This window comes from Antechinus flavipes, chromosome X (assembly GCF_016432865.1).
Source record: "Antechinus flavipes isolate AdamAnt ecotype Samford, QLD, Australia chromosome X, AdamAnt_v2, whole genome shotgun sequence".
In the NCBI taxonomy this organism is placed as follows: Eukaryota; Metazoa; Chordata; class Mammalia; order Dasyuromorphia; family Dasyuridae; genus Antechinus; species Antechinus flavipes.
In genome coordinates this window covers 11,546,108-11,565,704 of record NC_067404.1, presented here as the reverse complement: position 1 = coordinate 11,565,704, position 19,597 = coordinate 11,546,108, and positions in this window count along the sequence as shown.

The window sequence follows — 19,597 nt, the reverse complement described above, 5'->3', positions numbered from 1 at the left end:
CTTTATGCCTAAATCATGGGCCCATTTTGATTTTATCTTGGTATACGGTGTTAAGTGTGTGTCCATGCCTAATTTCTGCCATACTAATTTCCACTATTCCCAGCAGTTTTTGTCAAATTATGAATTCTTATCCCAAAAGTTAGGATGTTTGGGTTTGTCAAACACTAGATTGCTATAGTTGACTATTTTGTCTTGTGAACCTAACCTATTCCACTGATCCACTAATCTATTTCTTAGCGAATACCAAATAGTTTTGGTGACTGCTGCTTTATAATATAGTTTTAGATCAGGTACAGCTAGGCCACCTTCATTTGATTTTTTTTTTCATTAATTCCCTTGAGATTCTCAACCTTTTGTTCTTCCATATGAATTTTGTTGTTATTTTTTCTAAATCATTAAAATATTTTCTTGGGAGTCTCATTGGTATAGTACTAAATAAATAGATTAGTTTAGGGAGTATTGTCATCTTTATTATATTCGCTCGGCCTATCCAAGAGCACTTAATATTTTTCCAATTATTTAAATCTGACTTTATTTGTGTGAAAAGTATTTTGTAATTTTGCTCATATAATTCCTGACTTTCCTTTGGTAGATAGATTCCCAAATATTTTATGCTATCAACAGTTATTTTGAATAGAATTTCTCTTTGTATCTCTTGCTGTTTGGATTTTGTTGGTGATATATAAAAATGCTGAGGATTTATGGGGATTTATTTTGTATCCTGCCACTTTGCTAAAGTTGTCAGTTGGGGTTCTCTAAGTATACCATCATATCATCTGCAAAGAATGATAGTTTGGTTTCCTCATTACCTACTCTAATTCCTTTAATCTCTTTCTCGACTCTTATTGCCAAAGCTAGCATTTCTAATACAATATTGAATAATAATGGTGATAGTGGGCAACCTTGCTTCACTTCAGATTTTACTGGGAAAGGTTCCAGTTTTTCCCCATTTCATATGATGCTTACTGATGGTTTTAAATATATGCACCTGACTATTTTAAGGAAAAGTCCATTTATTCCTATCCTCTCAAGTGTTTTTATGGATGTTGGATTTTATCAAATGCTTTTTCTGCATCTACTGATATGATCATATGGTTTTTGTTAATTTGGTTATTAATATGGCCAATTATATTAATAGTTTTCCTAATATTGAACCTGCATTCCTGGTATAAATCCTACTTGATCGTGGTGTATTATCCTGGGGATGATTTTCTGTAGTCTTTTTGCTAATATCTTATTTAAGATTCTGGTATCAATATTCATTAGGGAGAGAGGTCTATAATTTTCTTCCTCTGTTTTCAACTTACCTGGTTTAGGTATCAGTACCATGTCTGTATCATAAAAGGAATTTAGTAGGACTCCTTCATTCCCTATTTTTTCAAATAGTTTATAAAACATTGGGGCTAATTGTTCTTTGAATGTTTGGTAGAATTCACATGTAAATCCATCTGGTCCTGGGGATTTTTTTTAGGGAGTTGATTAATAGCTTGTTCTATTTCTTTTTCTGAAATGGGACTACTTAAGCAATTTACTTCCTCCTCTGATAATCTGGGAAGCCTATATTTTTGGAGGTAGTCATCGGTTTTGCTTAGGTTATCAAATTTATTGGCATAAAGTTGGGCAAAGGGGTTACCCTTATTATTTCTTTAATTTCCTCTTCATTGGTGGAAAGTTCTCCCTTTTCATTTTTAAGACTACTAATTTGATTTTCCTCTCTCCTTTTTCTAATCAGATTTACCAAAGGTTTATCAATTTTATTGGTTTTTTCATAAAACCAGCTCTTAGTTTTATTTATTAGTTCAATAGTTTATCTACTTTCAATATTATTAATATCTCCTTTTAATTTTAGAATTTCAAGTTTAGTAATTGATTGGGGGTTTTTAATTTGGTCTTTTTCTAGCTTTTTAAGTTGCAAGCCCAATTCATTGATCTTCTCTTTCTCTATTTTATGCAAGTAAGCCTCTAAGGATATAAAATTTCCCCTTATTACCACTTTGGCTGCATCCCATAAATTTTGGTATGATGTCTCATCATTGTCATTATCTTGAGTGAAATTATTAATTGTGTCTATAATTTGCTGTTTCACCCAATCATTCTTTATGATGAGATTATTTAGTTTCCAATTATTTTTTGGTCTATTTTCCCCTGGCTTTTTATTGAATGTAATTTTCATTGTATTGTGATCTGAAAAGGATGCATTTACTATTTCTGCTTTCCTGCATTTAATTTTGAGATCTTTATATCCTTATGTATGGTCAATTTTTATATAGGTTCCATGCACTACTGAGAAGAAAGTATACTCCTTTCTGTCTCCATTCAGTTTTCTCCAAAGATCTATCATACATAATTTTTCTAATGTTCTATTTACCTCTTTAGTTTCTTTCTTGTTTTGTGGTTTGATTTATCTAATTCTAAGAGTGCAAGGTTGAGTTCTCCCACTATTATATTTTGCTGTCTATTTCTTCTTGTAACTCTCTTAACTTCTCCTTTAGGAAGTTAGATGCTACACCACTTGGTGCATATATGTTTAATATTGATATTGCTTCATTATCTATGCTACCCTTTAGCAACATATAGTGCCCTTCCTTATCTCTTTTAATTAGATCAATTTTTGCTTTAGCTTGATCTGAGATCAGGATGGCTACCTCTGCTTTTTTTACTTCACCTGAAGCATAGTAGATTCTGCTCCAACCTTTTACCTTTACTCTGCATGTATCTCCCTGCTTCAGGTGTGTTTCCTGTAAACAACATATTGTAGGATTCTGGCTTTTAATCCATTCTGCTAACTGCTTCCTCTTTATGGGGGAGTTTACCCTGTTCACATTTATGGTTAAAATGACCAATTCTGTATTACTTGCCATCTTCTTAACCCCTGTTTATGCTTTTCTCCCTTCCTTCCCTCTTACCCCCCTCCCCAGTATTAAACTTGTGAGCACCACTTGCTTCTCACAGCCCTCCCTTTTTAGTATCCCTCCCCACACTTTAGAGTTCCTCCCCATCTTACTCCTTTTCCTCACAATTTCTGTATTCCCTTCCGTTTAGCTTATTCCTTCCCTTTTCACTTTTCCCTTCCCACTTTTCAATGAGGTGGGAGTAGTTTCACCATAAATTGAATATGTCTAAAATTTTTCTGTTTAAGCCAATTCTGATGGCAATAAGATACACATTATATTCATCCCCCTCCATTCTTTCTCTCAGATATAATAGATCTTCTTTGCCTCTTCGTCAGATGTAGTATTTTACCCTTTTTCTGGTACAATTTCCTTTCCACCTCTAGTTTCTAGAACAAGATATACATGTATTCTTTATATATCTTTATAGCAGAAATATAGTTCACAACATTTCTTTTTACCTTTTTAGATTTCTCTTGAGTTCTGTATTTGTAGATCAAACTTTTTGTTAAGTTCTGATTTTTTCATCAAAAATAGGTGAAATTTGCTTATTTCATTGAATGTCCATCTTCTTCCCTGTAAAAATGCTCATTTTGGCTGGGTAAGTTGTTTTTGTTTCCATACCTAGTTCCTTAGCCTTTTGGAATGTCATATTCCAGGCCCTTCGATCCTTTAATGTGGACACTGCTAGATCCTGGGTAATCCTTATTATGGCTCCTCTATATTTGAATTGATTTTTTTCTAGCTGCTTGCAGTATTTTTTCCTTCATCTGAGGGTTTTGGCATTTGGCCACTATATTTCTTGGTGTTTTGATTTTAGGATCCCTTTCAGTAGGTGATCGATGAATTCTTTCAATGTCTATTTTACCCTCTGTTTCTATGACTTCTGGGCAGTTCTCTTTGATAATTTCCTGGAAAATAGTGTCTAGGCTCTTTTTTTCATCATATTTTTCAGGGAGTCTAATAATTCTCAGATTGTCTCTCCTAGATCTATTTTCCAAGTCTGTTGTTTTCCCAAGAAGGTATTTGACATTTTTCCCCATTGTTTCATTCTTTTCTTTCCTCACTTTTTAAATATCTTTTTCTAATTGTCCAATTAAGTTTTTAAGTAAGTTGTTTTGTTCTATGGAATTTTTTTCCATTTAGCCAATTTTATTTTTTAGAGAGCTATTTTCTTTTTCCAGTTCACTAATTTTATTTTTCAAGGATTTGATTTCTTTATCCACTCTGTCTTTAAATGAGTGGGATGACTTATCCAGACTCTCTTGCCAAGTTTCCCTTTCCTTTTCCCATTTTTCTTCTAGCTCTCTTGTGAGGGTCTTTTTAATTTCTTCTATGAGAGTCATCGATGTTGAGGACCAGATCATATTCCCCTTTGGGGATTCATCTGGAGACAGTCTGTTTTTAGTATCCTCGGGGTTTAAAGTCTGCTCTCTATCCATAGAGAAGGTATCAGTGGTTAAGGTCCGTTTAAATTTTTTGCTCATTTTGTCAGAGAAGAATCAAAGAAGACAAACTTTCTTGGCGAATTTCAAGGATGTCTTCTCTTTGTAATTATTTGTGGGGGTTTTTTCAGTCAAGTACTAATTCCGAGGCTTGTCATGAATCAAATTCTGAAAGAAAACATGGAGCCTAAGCAGATGTGTGCCTCCTCTCCACCATCTTGGCCGAAGTCCTAGTTCTTCTTTCTAAAATGACAAATTTAAAAAATACTGCTAGTAGAACAGAAATCTTCCACATAATAAAGGAAAAAAAAATTAAATCCTGTGACGATAATGATCATTCAGTATCTTGTCTGCCTCCTAAAGACTTTTCCTTCCTTTGGTGATATGCTTTGAAAGGGCAGTGTTCCTTTATCAAAGACTTAGGCCTAGCAGAATCATGTGATTTGGAAGGTCGTTCCATGTCTGTTCTTCATTAACTGAGAAAGTGTAACAAACTAGACAGCAGCTGCCTGGTCCCCAGATTTGGATCCCTACCTAGCTCTCCCAGGTAGGAGAGCCCTATAGCAGTTTGTGATTATGTAGGCATGATTTGCAGTAAGTGAAAACTGACTTGTGTGATTTTTTAACTTGCTAAAATAACATTGATAAATTGGAACTAATTTTTAACACCATATAATCTCCTTCCCACATCCCATATCTTTCACTTTGTCTTTGCTCCCCCCACAGAGTTGTAGTATGTTTGTCACTTGTATAAAAGAAAAACTTTTTTGCTATGTGAGCTTATTACCAATATTTGTAAGGAAAACAGACATGCTGCAAATGGACTATACCTGGAGTACTGAATTCTTTAATAACAACAACAATAATAATAGTAACATGGCTAACATCTATATAATGCTTTTAGGTTTACAAAGTTTCCACATCCAAGATAAAGAAACTGAGGCAGATTGAGATTAAGTGATTTGCCCAGGGTCACATGGCTAGTCAGTATATGATGTTGGTTTTGAACTGTGGATTTTCTAACTCTAGCTCCATTGACCATTCTTGCTAAAGGAATTTGATAGATGTCAAGTGTATCCTAAGCATCTAAAAGAATGGATTTAGGTGACTAATTTGAGCCCCTGAAAGCCTTTCAAATGGTCAGTCCAAAATTAATAGTGGAATCAGCCTCTATTTTAGAATATTTTAATTATGATGTGTGCCTGGAAACTCAGTATGAGTGTAACTATATATTAATGGTGCTTATACTGTTGTACCATAGTTCTCTTTTAATGTCCTGACCCAGTTTCCCTAATTGTCCTATTTGGTTACTCTGCCTCAGGTTATAACCATTCTCTCTTAATGTTTGATAGGATAAAGATCTTTATCCATTTTAGACATCATTAGAATATCAGGAGCCTCTCCAGTACCTCCCATTATGTCTTCCTAGGTGCCTCCCCCAATTAGGTCATCCCCATCCAGGTACCTCCTCCATTTTGTCATTGTTCTTGTTACCCTATAAAAGCATCTTGTATCCTACAGTCTGTGCTGGATTCTTTGAGATGATAGTCTCATTCAGCCCTGAGGCCAAATCTTGAATTCATTTGGTCCCAATAAATCTCTCTATTTAATAAACTATTAAATTGTTCTCTAATATCTATCTTGCTCAGTTTCCCCAGCATTACAATACCACCATTTTCCTTCTCCTTACTCTATATTTCTACCTCCTCAAATTTGTCCAACCATGTCCTACACTGTCCAAACTAAAATTTATTCCTGGATTTTGGCCCCTTCCTGTTCCAATTCCCCACTCACAGTATCAGAATAATCTTCCTAAAGTGAAGTTTTGACTAAAAAATGTCTTTGCTCAAGAAGCTTCAATGGCTCCCTATTGCCTCTAAGATTAAAAAAAAAAAAAAGATTCTTTAGTTTGGTATTTAAGTTCTCACCTGCACTACTCTCCCCTTTGCTCTTTTTCTTTCTCTCCCTCTTCCTTTACTCCTCTCCTCTCATTCCCTGTCCCTTCACTCTCCCTCTACTTCATCTTCTCTTCTTTCTATAATTATCCTTATCTGACTATATATCTCAACCTCCAGATGAATGCAAACATTTTGAAGGGAGAGACACTTCTATTTTTATGTTTGCCTGGCCCAGCAGAGAATATCACACGGTAGGTGCTTAATAAATGTCTATTGGATTGTATTGGGTGAGTTTGAGTCAGTTTATGGGTATCTCTTCCAGGAAAGTTCTACCATGCTATGTGCCAGAATGATTCAAACATTGCAGACTGTACTGAACTTGGCTGGGATTCTTAGATAGAATCTTGCCCCATTTTTTTTTTTTTGTGTGTGTGTGTGTGTGTGTATGTGTGTGTGTGTGTGTGTTTGAGGTGGAGTTGGGGGAACAGCTCCATTTTCCAGCTATATCCATTCTACTGCACAGTTGGAGACAGGTACCAGCTCCTTCCACTCCCACATATGCTGTATTTGGAGGATATTAATGCAATCAAGGCCCTAATTATCTGCCACGTATGATGCCTATTTAATAGCCCTTTTTGTGGTGGCAAGGAATTGGAAACCAAGTGGTTGACCATCAGTTGGAGAATGGCTGAATAAGTTGTGGTATATGGATGTTAGGGATAACATAATAAGAAACAATCAGCAGGAGGATTTTAGAGAGGTCTGGAGAAACTTACATGAACTGATGCTGAAGGAAGTGAGCAGAACCAGGAGATCATTGTACATGGCAACAGCAAGATTATACAATGATCAATTCTGATGGATGGGGCTCTTTCAACAGTGAGATGATTCAGGCCAGTTCCAATAGACTTGTGAAGTAGAGAACCATCTACAGCCAGAGAGAGGACTGTGGGGACTGAGTGTGCCTCACAATATACCATTTTCACCTTTTTATTGTGGTTTGCTTGCATTTTGTTTTCTTACTCATCTTTTCCCTTTTTGATCTGATTTCTCTTGTGCAGCATGGTAAGTGTAGCAACATGTATATAAGAATTGCATATGTTTAATGTATATTGGATTACTTGCCATTTAGAGTAGGGAGTGGGGGAAGGAAGGAAGAAAAAAGATTGAAACACAGAGTTTTGCAAGGGTGAATGTTGAAAACTATGCATATATTTTGAAAATTAAAAAGCTTTAAAATGTTTCCCATAATTCCTATAATTGCATAGTTACATTAAATCCGGTACAGATCTGATCAGTTAGAGAGCTCACAATGGACTAGTTCTGAGAAGGGAGATTTACATATCATCAAGATATCTAAGAAAACTTAAACATGTTAAACATTAACATCAAGACCCCTCTTAACAGAGACATGCCACTAACTAAACACTCCCTTAGCCTGGAGGGGCAGGGGAAAGGGAAAGAGCTGAAGTTGGAACAGCACAGATTAGGGGATGTTATGCCACAGTTCCCTTTTAATGTCCTGACCCAGTTTCTCCAATTGTCCTATTTAGTTACTCTTCCTCAGGTCATAACCTTTCCCTCAATGTTTGATGAGATAAAGGTTTTATATATTTAGGCTATGATCATTCCTTTTTAATGTTTGACAAGGATTAAAGGTCTATCCATTTTAGACATCATTAGAATCTCAGGAGCCTCTCCAGTACCTTCCTCCATTGTGTCATCCTATGTGCCTCCCCTCATTAGGTTATCCCCATCCAGGTCCCTCCTCCATTATGTCATTATTCTTGTTATCCTATTAAAAAATCTTGCTGTCCATCAGGGCTGGATTCTTTGAGACAATAGTCTCGTTTATCCCTGGGACCAAACATGGATCATTTGGTCCCAGAAAATCTCTCCATTTAATAAACTATTAAATTGTTCTCTAATCTCTATCTTGCTCAGTTTCTCCGGCATTACAGGGGAGAGAATGTGCATAAAGGATAGTGCCAGATTTTTCATGTCATTTGCTGTTTCTATCCTTACCTAAATCCTGTACCTGTCATAATGTTTGATACAATTCATGAATAAATCTGTCTATGTAGTGGGGTTTTTTTTCCTTTGGAAGCTTTTTTAGGGCCTGTTCTTCTGCCCTATAAAATTATCAATCTGTATATAATTCTTAGAACAAAATAGTCTAGTCCTGTTGCTTTTTTTCAAAATTTACTTTTTCATTTAATGAGAAAAAATCACATTCCCTTGTTATATTAGTTATATTAGTATAGGTTAAAATTGTAAGATGTTCATACTTACCTCAAATTATAATAACTTGGAGATGGTCCAGTATTAATCTATCATTTAGTAGAGCTAGTGTTGGACTTATAAAATGACTTAGTTATAAACATTCACTATAAAAAATAGAGACATAAGGGGAAGTGTTCCCATATATATATTAGGAAATTGAGTCAGGAGAATCCTACTTCAGCTTTATGTGAAATCATTCCCCCAACCTTTCCCATGAGAACTCTACTTACAATTCATGAATGTAAAAACTCCCTAGGTTTGCCGGCACCATGGATCATTTACTCAATAGCGTTCCTTGAGGATAATATCTAGTGTCTGATTCAGTGTAACATCAGTTAACACTTCCATAATGTCTTAAAACAGCAAGTTTCAATAATCACAGCTTCAGTTTTCAAGGATCACATATCCTAAATAATAAGTTTTGAGTCTAATCTTACATTGATAACAATAAAAGATTCATCCCCCCCAAATTTAGAACTTATCTTGATATACCTAGTACTCATGCTAAATAGGTGGTTTTATACCAACATAATTATCCATATTGAAATCCTAGTCCTTAAAACAGAAACAGAAGACTTCCTAACGTCAACCTCACAACTTAATAGATCTGCATCTTTGCTTTCACAAGTTTGTTTGCCTAATTATATTTATATCATTCTGAAAGCATGAGATGCTTCAGGAATTGAATCCTATACATATTCTAAATTCAAGCACTAATTGAAGTCTTGCTTAGCCTATGGAGTGACAACAAATTTTAGATCAAAACAACAAAATCTTTCCCACCTACAGCTTGTTAAAGTAATTTAGCTGTCTTGGAATCATTCTAACAACTAAGAATTCTGACTAATAATTTAGTATTGCAATTGCAAATTTCCACTTTTTATCTACCCAGATGACAGAAATTGTCTAAGAGCTATAGGCAGGGACACAGTTATGTCAGCACCAAAACTGCTCCTCAAGCCAACATCACTAGAAGTTGCCGAGCTTATGGAACTAGGTGAACAAAATTCTTGTATGGGGGAAATGGAATAAAAAGAGTCCACCTTAGCCTTTTCTACATAATCTCTCTATGGTATTCCCAGGGGCAGATATTCATTAGCCTTAGACCTCAGATGGTGCTTCCATTGAGCTCCTGATAACTTTTTGTCTGAATGTACCCATTTAAGGATGGTCCACGGACATAGTAAACTTAAAAATGAAACCTCAAAAAGAATATTCAGGGTCCTGAAATCTCACTAAGCACAATGTTTTAGATATAATCATTATAATATCAAGTTATCATTACATTAAATTAACTTACGAAAGAAAATTTAGTATGCCTTCTAAAAAAAACACAAAAAGATTTCTACAAGAATTTTTTAATTTAAACATTCTTCCTAAAAAAAAGGCATTTCTTCCTGAAAATGGTTCCCTTTCTTAAAAGCAGCTTAAAATTTATCCTGGTGTTAAAAAGAATAATCACTAAACTTTTAGGAAGTAAATTAGTTGGGAATGTCTAAAATGACTGATTCTCTCTTTAACCTTAAAGCAAAAGTAAATCTTTAAAACTGGAATTTATTAAATTGGTATTAGTAACATAAATTCCCAAAATATTGTAACAAATTAAATTCCTGATCATCACAAAATGTCTAATTATAACCTTTCCTTAGTCAAAAAGTACTTACAGAGGAGATTAAATTTTTATAAGCCAAAAAAAAAAAATACAATCAATTAAATTAGCCTGGTCACAATAAAGTTTATCAGACCTTTAAAATTTTACTCAATATCTTTTTTTCCTCTTTCTCTTTAAATATATCACTAGAAATCAAGAAAAATACATTCTGCAATGTCACATAGATATTGAATATGTGATAGTTCACTTATATTCCAAATTAACATAATAAATATCCTTTTCTAAAGATATTTTGCACTCAACCCTTAAGGCAAAATTAATCTTTATTAGTAGAGCTTATTAAGACAAAGTTGCTTAAAGATGTATAAAATCTTCATAAGTGATAGACAAAAAATCAGATGAAACCTGCTTTACATTATAAGTAGGCTTGAAAATTTCATTTTGCGCAAGGATTTCCATTTCTCATCCTCTTTACTCATCAGGAATTCTGCAACACAGAGAACTCTTCTATAGGATTATTATTATATGCCTGAAGAACTAGGCAGCAGTAGCAGCAACTGGAACAAACTTTCCACAGGAAAAAAAGAGCAAGAGAAGATGATGATTGTCTTATAGGCTCTACAAATAGCTGAGGAAAGAAGGAAAGGGAAAGTAGAAAGACAAAGATATAACTGGCTGAATTCAGAATTCCAGAGAATATGAAGAAAAAATAAGGATTTCTTCAATGAGAAATGCAGAGACAAGAAAACAATAGAATGGGAAAGTCAAGAGATCTCTTCAAGAAAATTAGAGATAGCATTTCACATAAACCTATGCTTAAGATTCTTCAGGTTAGGCTTTAGCAACATGTGCGTTGAGAATTATCAGAAGAGCTAGATGATTTTCAAAGACTCAGAGCAACTAGAGAATAAATGGATTAAAGAGAAAGCAAGGGAGTTCCAGGAGGGAAAAAAAAAAAAAAACTACTTCTGGTTCACTGATTAAACTAAAGCCTTTGACTGTATGGATCACAACAAAATGTGGCGAGTCCTCAAACAGCTAGGAATATCAGATCATCTGGTCTCCTGGGGGACCCTTATGAGGGCCAAGAGGCAATAGTTAGATTTGAACAAGGAACAATTGATTTAAGATTGGAAAAGGAATTCTGCAAGGTTGCACATAGCCACCTTATTTATTTAATCTGTATGCAAAGTTTTTTAAATGTGAAATGCCAGGCTGTAGGACTCAAAAGTTGAAATTAAAATTGCCAGGAGAAATATCAACAAAGCCAGTCTCAGATATGCAGATGGTATCACTCTGATGGCAGAGAGTGAAAAGAAATGAAGAAGGCTCTTGAGAAGTTGAAAAAGGGGAGTTTGAAAGCTGGCTTCCTGCCTGAAGTGTGAAAAGAAATACAGGGAAAGTATTCAAGACTATTTATAAGGCACTGATTAAGAGCAAACTGTTCACTTATGATATATGAATATGTTGTTAATAATAATAATTACTGATTATTATTACTGATAGTATTCTTAAAACTGTTATCATTACTAAGGTAGTTTGAAAGATTGTGACTGACTTGAATGTGATGGAGTGATTCTACAGAATAAAACTGGGTAGTAGAAGGTAAAAAAACAGCAATTACCTCATAAAAATAGGACATGAAAGGAAGAACTAATACAGAGGATAGAGGTGAGGGGTGGAAGGCTGGCAATACTGGCGTTATGCTCATCTGGGCTGAAGAAGAAACAGCATCTCCATCTGAAGAGGTCTAGAAGTCTTCTGAACTTGGGACAGAGAGATGGTACAGTGGATAAAGCAGCAGCCCTAGAGTTGGGAGGACCCAAATTCAAATCCAGCCTTAGACACTTAACACCTACTAGTTATGTGACCCTCAACGAGTCACTTAACCCCAATTGCTTCACCAAGGCAAAAAAACAAAAACAAAACTGGGGGGTGGGATGAGATTGAGGCTTTTAAAGCATATATTGAATAAAATTGGGAAAGTATAGAGGAAAAGATAAGGAAAGGGAATTAAAAGTTTGAGTTAAAGAATAAGAGGGTAAGAAGAAAAGACAAAGTAGCAGGGATAGGATAAAAGGAGAGGCTTTGAAGAAAAATAGGGAGTAAAAATAAGAGGAGGATTCAAATGGTAAAAAGAACTTTATTAAATCTGTGAGAATGCAAGTCACTTCCCCAAAATTGATAAATGAAACGAATGGGCAGTTTTTCAAGAAAACAAAACAAAACAAAACAATTTATAGTCATAGGTAAAAAAGACTCTAGATCATCGTTGATAAGATAATGCAGATTAAAATTTCCTTGAAATATCATTTTACAACTACCAGATTGGCTAAAATGATATAAGGGTAGAGGTGACATGCTAAACTGTTCCCAACTTATGAAAATTACTAAAAAATATTTTCTAAAATAACTAATATGTTTAGATTTGCTGGATCTAGAGAAGGAGGACTTAAATTATTCCTTGAATCCAGGTAACCAGGTTGAACATTAGTATGCTTCACATGATGGAGGGGAAAACATGTTCTAAAATGTTTATAGCAATACTTTTTTTTTTTTTTTGCTGAAGCAATTGGAGTTAACTGGCTTGCCCAGGATCATACAGCTAGGAAGGGCTAAGTGTCAGAGGCCAGATATGAACCCATGTCCTCCCAACTTCAGGACTGGTGCTCTATCCACTGTACTATCTAGCTAACTTATTGCAGCATTCTTTATGGTGGTTAAGAATTGGAAATTTCAGGGATGCTCATCAAATGGCAAATGAGTTAACAAATTGTGGTGTATGCTTGTGATGAAACACTATGTGATATAACAATGAACTCCAGATTTTAGAAAAGCATGAAAAACTAGGACAAAGTACAGAAGATCTAAATGAGCCAAAACCAAGACAGCGTTGTATGTAGTGATAGCAACATTGTTCCAAGAATGGCTTTCCAAGAATATTCCAAGAATAAATTTTATAAATACCCAGATTAATTATAAAGGACATATGAAGCGAGATACTATATATGTCTGGAGAAAAACTAAAAAATGAAAATATGTATAGCATAATTTATAGGTATATACCGATTTGTAGCTAATAGTACCCAGTTGTTGGATGGGGGAGAGAAGAAAAAATACATGATAATTTCTTGTTATTTTGAAAGGAGTAGCAAATTAGATATAGCAGATTCAATTTCATATTCAATCATCTTTTTATTGTACTGTTATGAAAATGTTTGTTTTATTCCATGAAAAAACAATCTTTAAACTTTTGAAGTTAAAACTTTTACTTCTCTCTCCCTCCTTCCATCTCTCTTTCTTTCTCCATCAATCCCCTCTATCTATCTATCTATCTATCTATCTATCTATCTATCTATCTATTATCCACCTAAGATCTTGGCAACTGGTACCATCACTTTCAGTTAAATAGAAGGAGAAGAAATGGAAGCAAGGTCTGATTTTATATCTTTGGTTTAAAAGATCACTGCCGATGGCAAGTGTTGCCATGAAGTCAAAAGATGCTTGCTCCTTTGAAGGCAAGCTATGGCAACTCTGGACAGCATGCTCAAATCCAGAAATTCCCTTGCCAGCAAAAGTCCATAATCAAAGTCATGGACTTTCCAAGGCTATGGCTGTAAGTGTGACAGAACCAGGAAAGCTGAGTACCATCAAACTGTGGTGCTGGAGAAAATCTTTGAGAGTCCCTTGGACAAAAAGAAATGAAATCAGTCAATACCTAAATAAATTAAGTCAGGCTGTTTTTTGAATAGTCAAACACTGAAGTTGAAATAATTTGACAAGATAATGAGACAAGGGGATTCATTAGAAAACACCTTGATGTCAGGAGAGACAGAAGGAAAAAAGAAGGTGAAGGCAGAGGATGATGGTATCATGGAATCCATGGACTTGGATGGTCTTTGAGAGAGAGTAGAGGATAGAAGGGACTGGTATGTTATTGCCCATGTTGTCAAAGTGTTGGACATGAATGAATGACTCGACAATAATAAATGTTCTATAAGCTTACAGCTTCCTTTCAGGTAAAACTGGGGGAGCTAGGTGGTGCCATAGTGCATAGAGTGCTGGGCTTGGCATCAGGAAGACTCAGCTTCGTGAGTTCAAATCCTACCTCAGATACTTACTGAGTGTGTGAACTTGGCCAAGTCATCAACCCTATTTGCTTCAGTTTCCTCATCTGTAAAATGAACTGTAGAAGGAAATAACAAACCACTGCAGTACATTTGCCAAGAACTCCTTTCCCACAATGGAATCACAGAGTCAAACACAAGTGAAATGATTGAATAGCATATCAGATGAGATTGCCGTGCAATCTTGCTTAATTTGTGTAAAGGGCAGAACTCTGGAGAAGTATACTTGAAACAAGGTGTTAACTCAGTGGAATTAAGATAATGATTTTCTAGTTTACATGTACTTAGTACTTAATATAGTTCTACAAGATTGACACCTATGATGATGTATTTATAATGGAGTATATAAGAGCCAACAAAGACAGGGAGAGAGAAATTCCATCTCGCACCATCCTGGTGGCTGGCTTGTCCCGCTTCATTTCTCTTTTAAGACCAAGGCCCATCTGAACGCCCAAGCTGGGCCTCAGGCAAAGGAGACAGACTGTGAAGGAGATTCTAAAAGTTTTGGGCTTTATTCCAATCACAATTCTCGTGGTGATTATTCTGCTGAGATGAAGGCTGGTCCCAAGACCTCCAGAAAGCTAACTAGAACAGTACCAATGTGATGATCTTGATTTCTAGGCATAGATTGTATAGGCTAAAACTTTCCTTCAGGAGAGATTGCATGGGTGGTATAAAGATCACTAAACTTACTTGTTACAAGTAAAAACAAATCAAGTGAGGTACAAATCTCTGAACACTAGTAGTTTATTAGATAAGCATGAATTTATTGATAAAGAGGGCCAATGGCTTATCCTATTGATCTTAAAGACATGGAGAATGAAAGGCAATCTGTCTCCCCCCTCCCCCTTTTAAAGCCTAGAACAAAGAACTGCAGTTGATACATGGGGGAAAGCAATATAAATGGTTAAGGACTGTTAATATCATGGGATAGGAACAATGCAATTGAAAATCTGAAATGCGAATTGGTAACAATCTTTCTTTTCCTCTTGAATATATTGATGTTTTCTACCTGGATCTTGCAGAAATAAATAATGATAGAAACAAATCTGCTCTAATTGTACAAAAACACCTAGAGACAATATGTCTAGGAATGACATTATCCTGGCTGGTAGAAATTATATAAGATGGCTTAGAATTGAATCAGGACAGATAATAGTATAGAACATAATCAATTTTCTTGACATGAAATGACTTATAGGTGGTGCTGAGATGGCAATTCTTTTTGCATTAAAACATTTATTATAAAAGCATTGCACTTTTCAACTTGGCTCAGAATTTTCAAAAATGACTGAAAGGAAAATTGAAATTTTGCATTGAACTGAGAGGAACACTGAATTGGTACTAGGATATCAGGGTAGTTTTCCTTGATGATTCCTTGAAGGATGTAGTCTAGCTTCTTTTTGTGGACAATCGTTTTTGAGGTAGTTTAATAATTGTTAGATGATCTCTCCTGGATCTATTTTCTTCTGTTAGTTTTTTTAAATCCTTTTCCTTTTGGCCAATTCTACTTCTTGAAAATTCCTTTAAGGAATTTTGATGCCTTTATCTTTTTTTTTAATATTTTATTTTATTTAATAATAACTGTATATTGACAGAATCCATGCCAGGGTAATTTTTTTTACAACATTATCCCTTGCACTTGTTTCTGTTCTGATTTTTCCCCTCCCTCCCTCCACCCCCTCCCCTAGATGGCAAGCAGTCCTATATATGTTAGATATGTTGCAGTATATCCTAGATGCAATATATGTTTGCAGAACAGTTCTGTTGTTGCACAGGGAGAATTGGATTCAGAAGGCAAAAATAACCCGGGAAGAAAAACAACAATGCAAATAGTTCACATTCGTTTCCCAGTGTTCTTTCTTTGGGTGTAGCTGCTTCTGTTCATTATTTATCAATTTAAACTCAGGTCTCTTTGTCAAAGAAATCCACTTCCATCAGAATACATCCTCATACAATATCGTTGTCGAAGTGTATAATGATCTCCTGGTTCTGCTCATTTCACTTAGCATCAGTTCATGTAAGTCTCTCCAAGCCTCTCTGTATTCATCCTGCTGGTCGATTCTTACAGAACAATAATATTCCATAACATTCATATACCACAATTTCCCCAGCCATTCTCCAATTGATGGGCATCCATTCAATTTCCAGTTTCTAGCCACTACAAACAGGGCCGCCACAAACATTTTGGATGCTTTTATCTTGAAAGAAGCAATAATCAATCAGGTTTTTATTCTGCAAAAATTGATAATAGTAGATAAATATGGGCCTAATTTATGCCTTTCCATTTTCCCCTCCTCCAAAGATGCTAAAATATAAATTTTATTCTGCCCTTAGACACACACAGTCATTGTTCAGACAAGTCAAATTGGCAAAGAAGAGGAACGAGAAATTCCTGATAATCACTCTTTGAACATAGAAGTGATAATCCAATTGAAACTTACCAGAATTGGTCAGAACACACCTGAATTATTGTGTTCATTTCCAGGCACCATAGTTTATGAGACTCAGTTAACAAGCATTTGTTAAATGCCTACTGTGTGTCAGGCACTGAACTCAGCACTGGGAACACAGAGAATGGCAAAAGAGAGTCTCTGCTTTGAAGCGAATCATAGTCTAATGGAGGAGACAACAAGGAAATGAATAGGGACAAACAAGATAGCCATTTCTATCTCTCAGTGATCAACTGGAGGTCATCCTCAAGAAGCACTGACAAGTTGGAATACGTCCAAATAAGGGCTACAAATATGGTGGAGAACATGCCAAATGAGGATCGCTTGACAGAACTAAGGCTCCTTCTCCTTAAGAAGAGAAAACTTGGTGGGCAACAAGAAATACTCTAAATAACTGAAAGGTTAAAAGGTCTAAGATGGATCATACTTGTTCAGCCTGACACTCAGAAAGAATTCCTAGGAGCAGTGAGTGTAGGTCACAAGGAGCAGATTTCAGCCTGAAGTGATGGACAGTGTCCTAAATCATGGGCTGCCTTCTTAACAGGATTTCAAGCAGAAACGTTTTCCAAAATTCCTGTGCAGGGGTGAGTTTGGACTAAACTGCCTCTGAAGCCCCTTCCAACTCAAGTTTCTCTGATCAATTTGGTGACAAGGGAGCAAGAAGTTGGCGTTGGTTGTGATTGAGAACCAAATGAATCTGATTTAAAACCTTTCTTCCTCGTAGTGTTTGCCTTTCCTGGCAAAGCCAGTCTTTTCTGACTGACCTTGAAAGAATAGGAGACTTCCCATAGGGCCTTTTGAATTGCTCCTTATGTCCAACATGTTGGTCTCTGAATGGGAAATCATTACTCTTATGAAACAAATGTTTTAAAGAGATGCCTAGAAATCTATCAATTTGGGAGAACAAGTATCACGAGGTTGAGTTAAAAAGCCAACAGACAGACAAGATATTTGGAAGGACGGACAGATCTGAGAACATCCTTATGCTTGGCAAGGCTTGTCTATGTTTCCAGCCTGCTATATGGACATGTGTTTGGCAAATGCACTTAGTTTCTGATGGTTTTCCATTTCATTTTTTCCTTTTCTGTTGATGTAATCTGTGGTGTGGGTTTGTCACTAAATGATGGCAGGCACTTAAAGTTGGGGTTCGGTCAGGTGAAGACTTCACTCTGGCCACACTCTTTGACAAAATGTAGATGTATTTAGGGGAATGGGTTACAGGCAAAATGAAGGGATACTGTAGACACCAGGAATGCTCAAAATGAAAGAGCTGGAAGAGCATATGAAAGAGAAGCTCCCCAGAGGAACTCACAGTAGAAAGGGAGTACCCCTAAATCCTAAACTTCCTAGGGTAAATACAGCAATAATTTCAAGGTTCCCTGACCTTAGAATGTTTGTTTTCTAACAATTTGTCAAGAATTCAAGTCTTCTGGCTTTAGAATCAGTGACTCCAAGGTCCACCCCCTCCCCCACTTAGAGTGCTATTGTTCTAACAATCTTATAATGATTGTAAAAGTCTTCTGACATAGGAACAGAATAATATTTCTTCCTTTGACTTTAGGGAAGGTGCAGTAGTGATCCTGAGACCCTCTGACCTTAGAATGTGATTGTGCTGACAATCTGTCAGTGATTTCAAAGTCTTCTGGCCTTGGAATAATCCTACACACATTCTTTTTTTTTTTTAATTTCATAGCTTTTTATTTACCAGTTATATGTATGAGTAATTTTACAGCATTGACAATTGCCAAACCTTTTGTTCCAATTTTTCCCCTCCTTCCCCCCACTCCCTTCCCTAGATGGCAGGATGACCAGTAGATGTTAAATATATTAAAGTATAAATTAGATACACAATAAGTATACATGACCAAACCATTATTTTGCTGTACAAAAGGAATCGGACTCCGAAATATTGTACAATTAGCCTGTGAAGGAAATCCAAAATGGAGGCGGTCAAAAATATAGGGATTGGGAATTCAATGTAATGGTTCTTAGTCATCTCCCAGAATTCTTTCACTGGGTGTAGCTGGTTCAGTTCATTATTGCTCCATTGGAACTGATTTAGTTCATCTCATTGCTGAGGATGGCCAGGTCCATCAGAATTGATCATCATATAGTATTGTTGTTGAAGTATATAATGATCTCCTGGTCCTGCTCGTTTCACTCAGCATCAGTTTGTGTAAGTCTCTCCAGGCCTTTCTGAAATCATTCTGTTGGTCAGTTCTTCCCAAACAATAATATTCCACAATATTCATATACTGCAATTTATTCAGCCATTCTCCAATTGATGGGCATCTATTTCGTTTCCAGTTTCTGGCCACTACAAACAGGGCTGCCACAAACATTTTGGCACATACAGGTCCCTTTCCCTTCTTTAGTATCTCTTTGGGGTATAAGCCCAGTAGAAACACTGCTGGATCAAAGGGTATGCACAGTTTGATAACTTTTTGAGCATAGTTCCAAATTGCTCTCCAGAATGGCTGGATGTGTTTACAATTCCACCACAATGTATTAGTGTCCCTGTTTTCCCACATCCCCTCCAACATTCTGCATTATCTTTCCCTCTCATTCTAGCCAGTCTGACAGGTGTGTAGTGGTATCTCAGAGTTGTCTTAATTTGCATTTCTGTGATTAATAATGACTTGGAGCATCTTTTCATATGACTAGAAATAGTTTCAATTTCTTCATCTTATAAATTAGTCATTTCTCTATATATTTTGGAAATGAGTCCTTTATCAGAACCTTTGACTGTAAAAATATTTTCCCAGTTTATTGCTTCCCTTCTAATCTTGTCTGCATTAGTTTTGTTTGTACAAAAACTTTTCAGTTTGATATAATCAAAATTTTCTATTTTGTGATCAGTAATGATCTCTAGTTCTTCTTTGGTCATA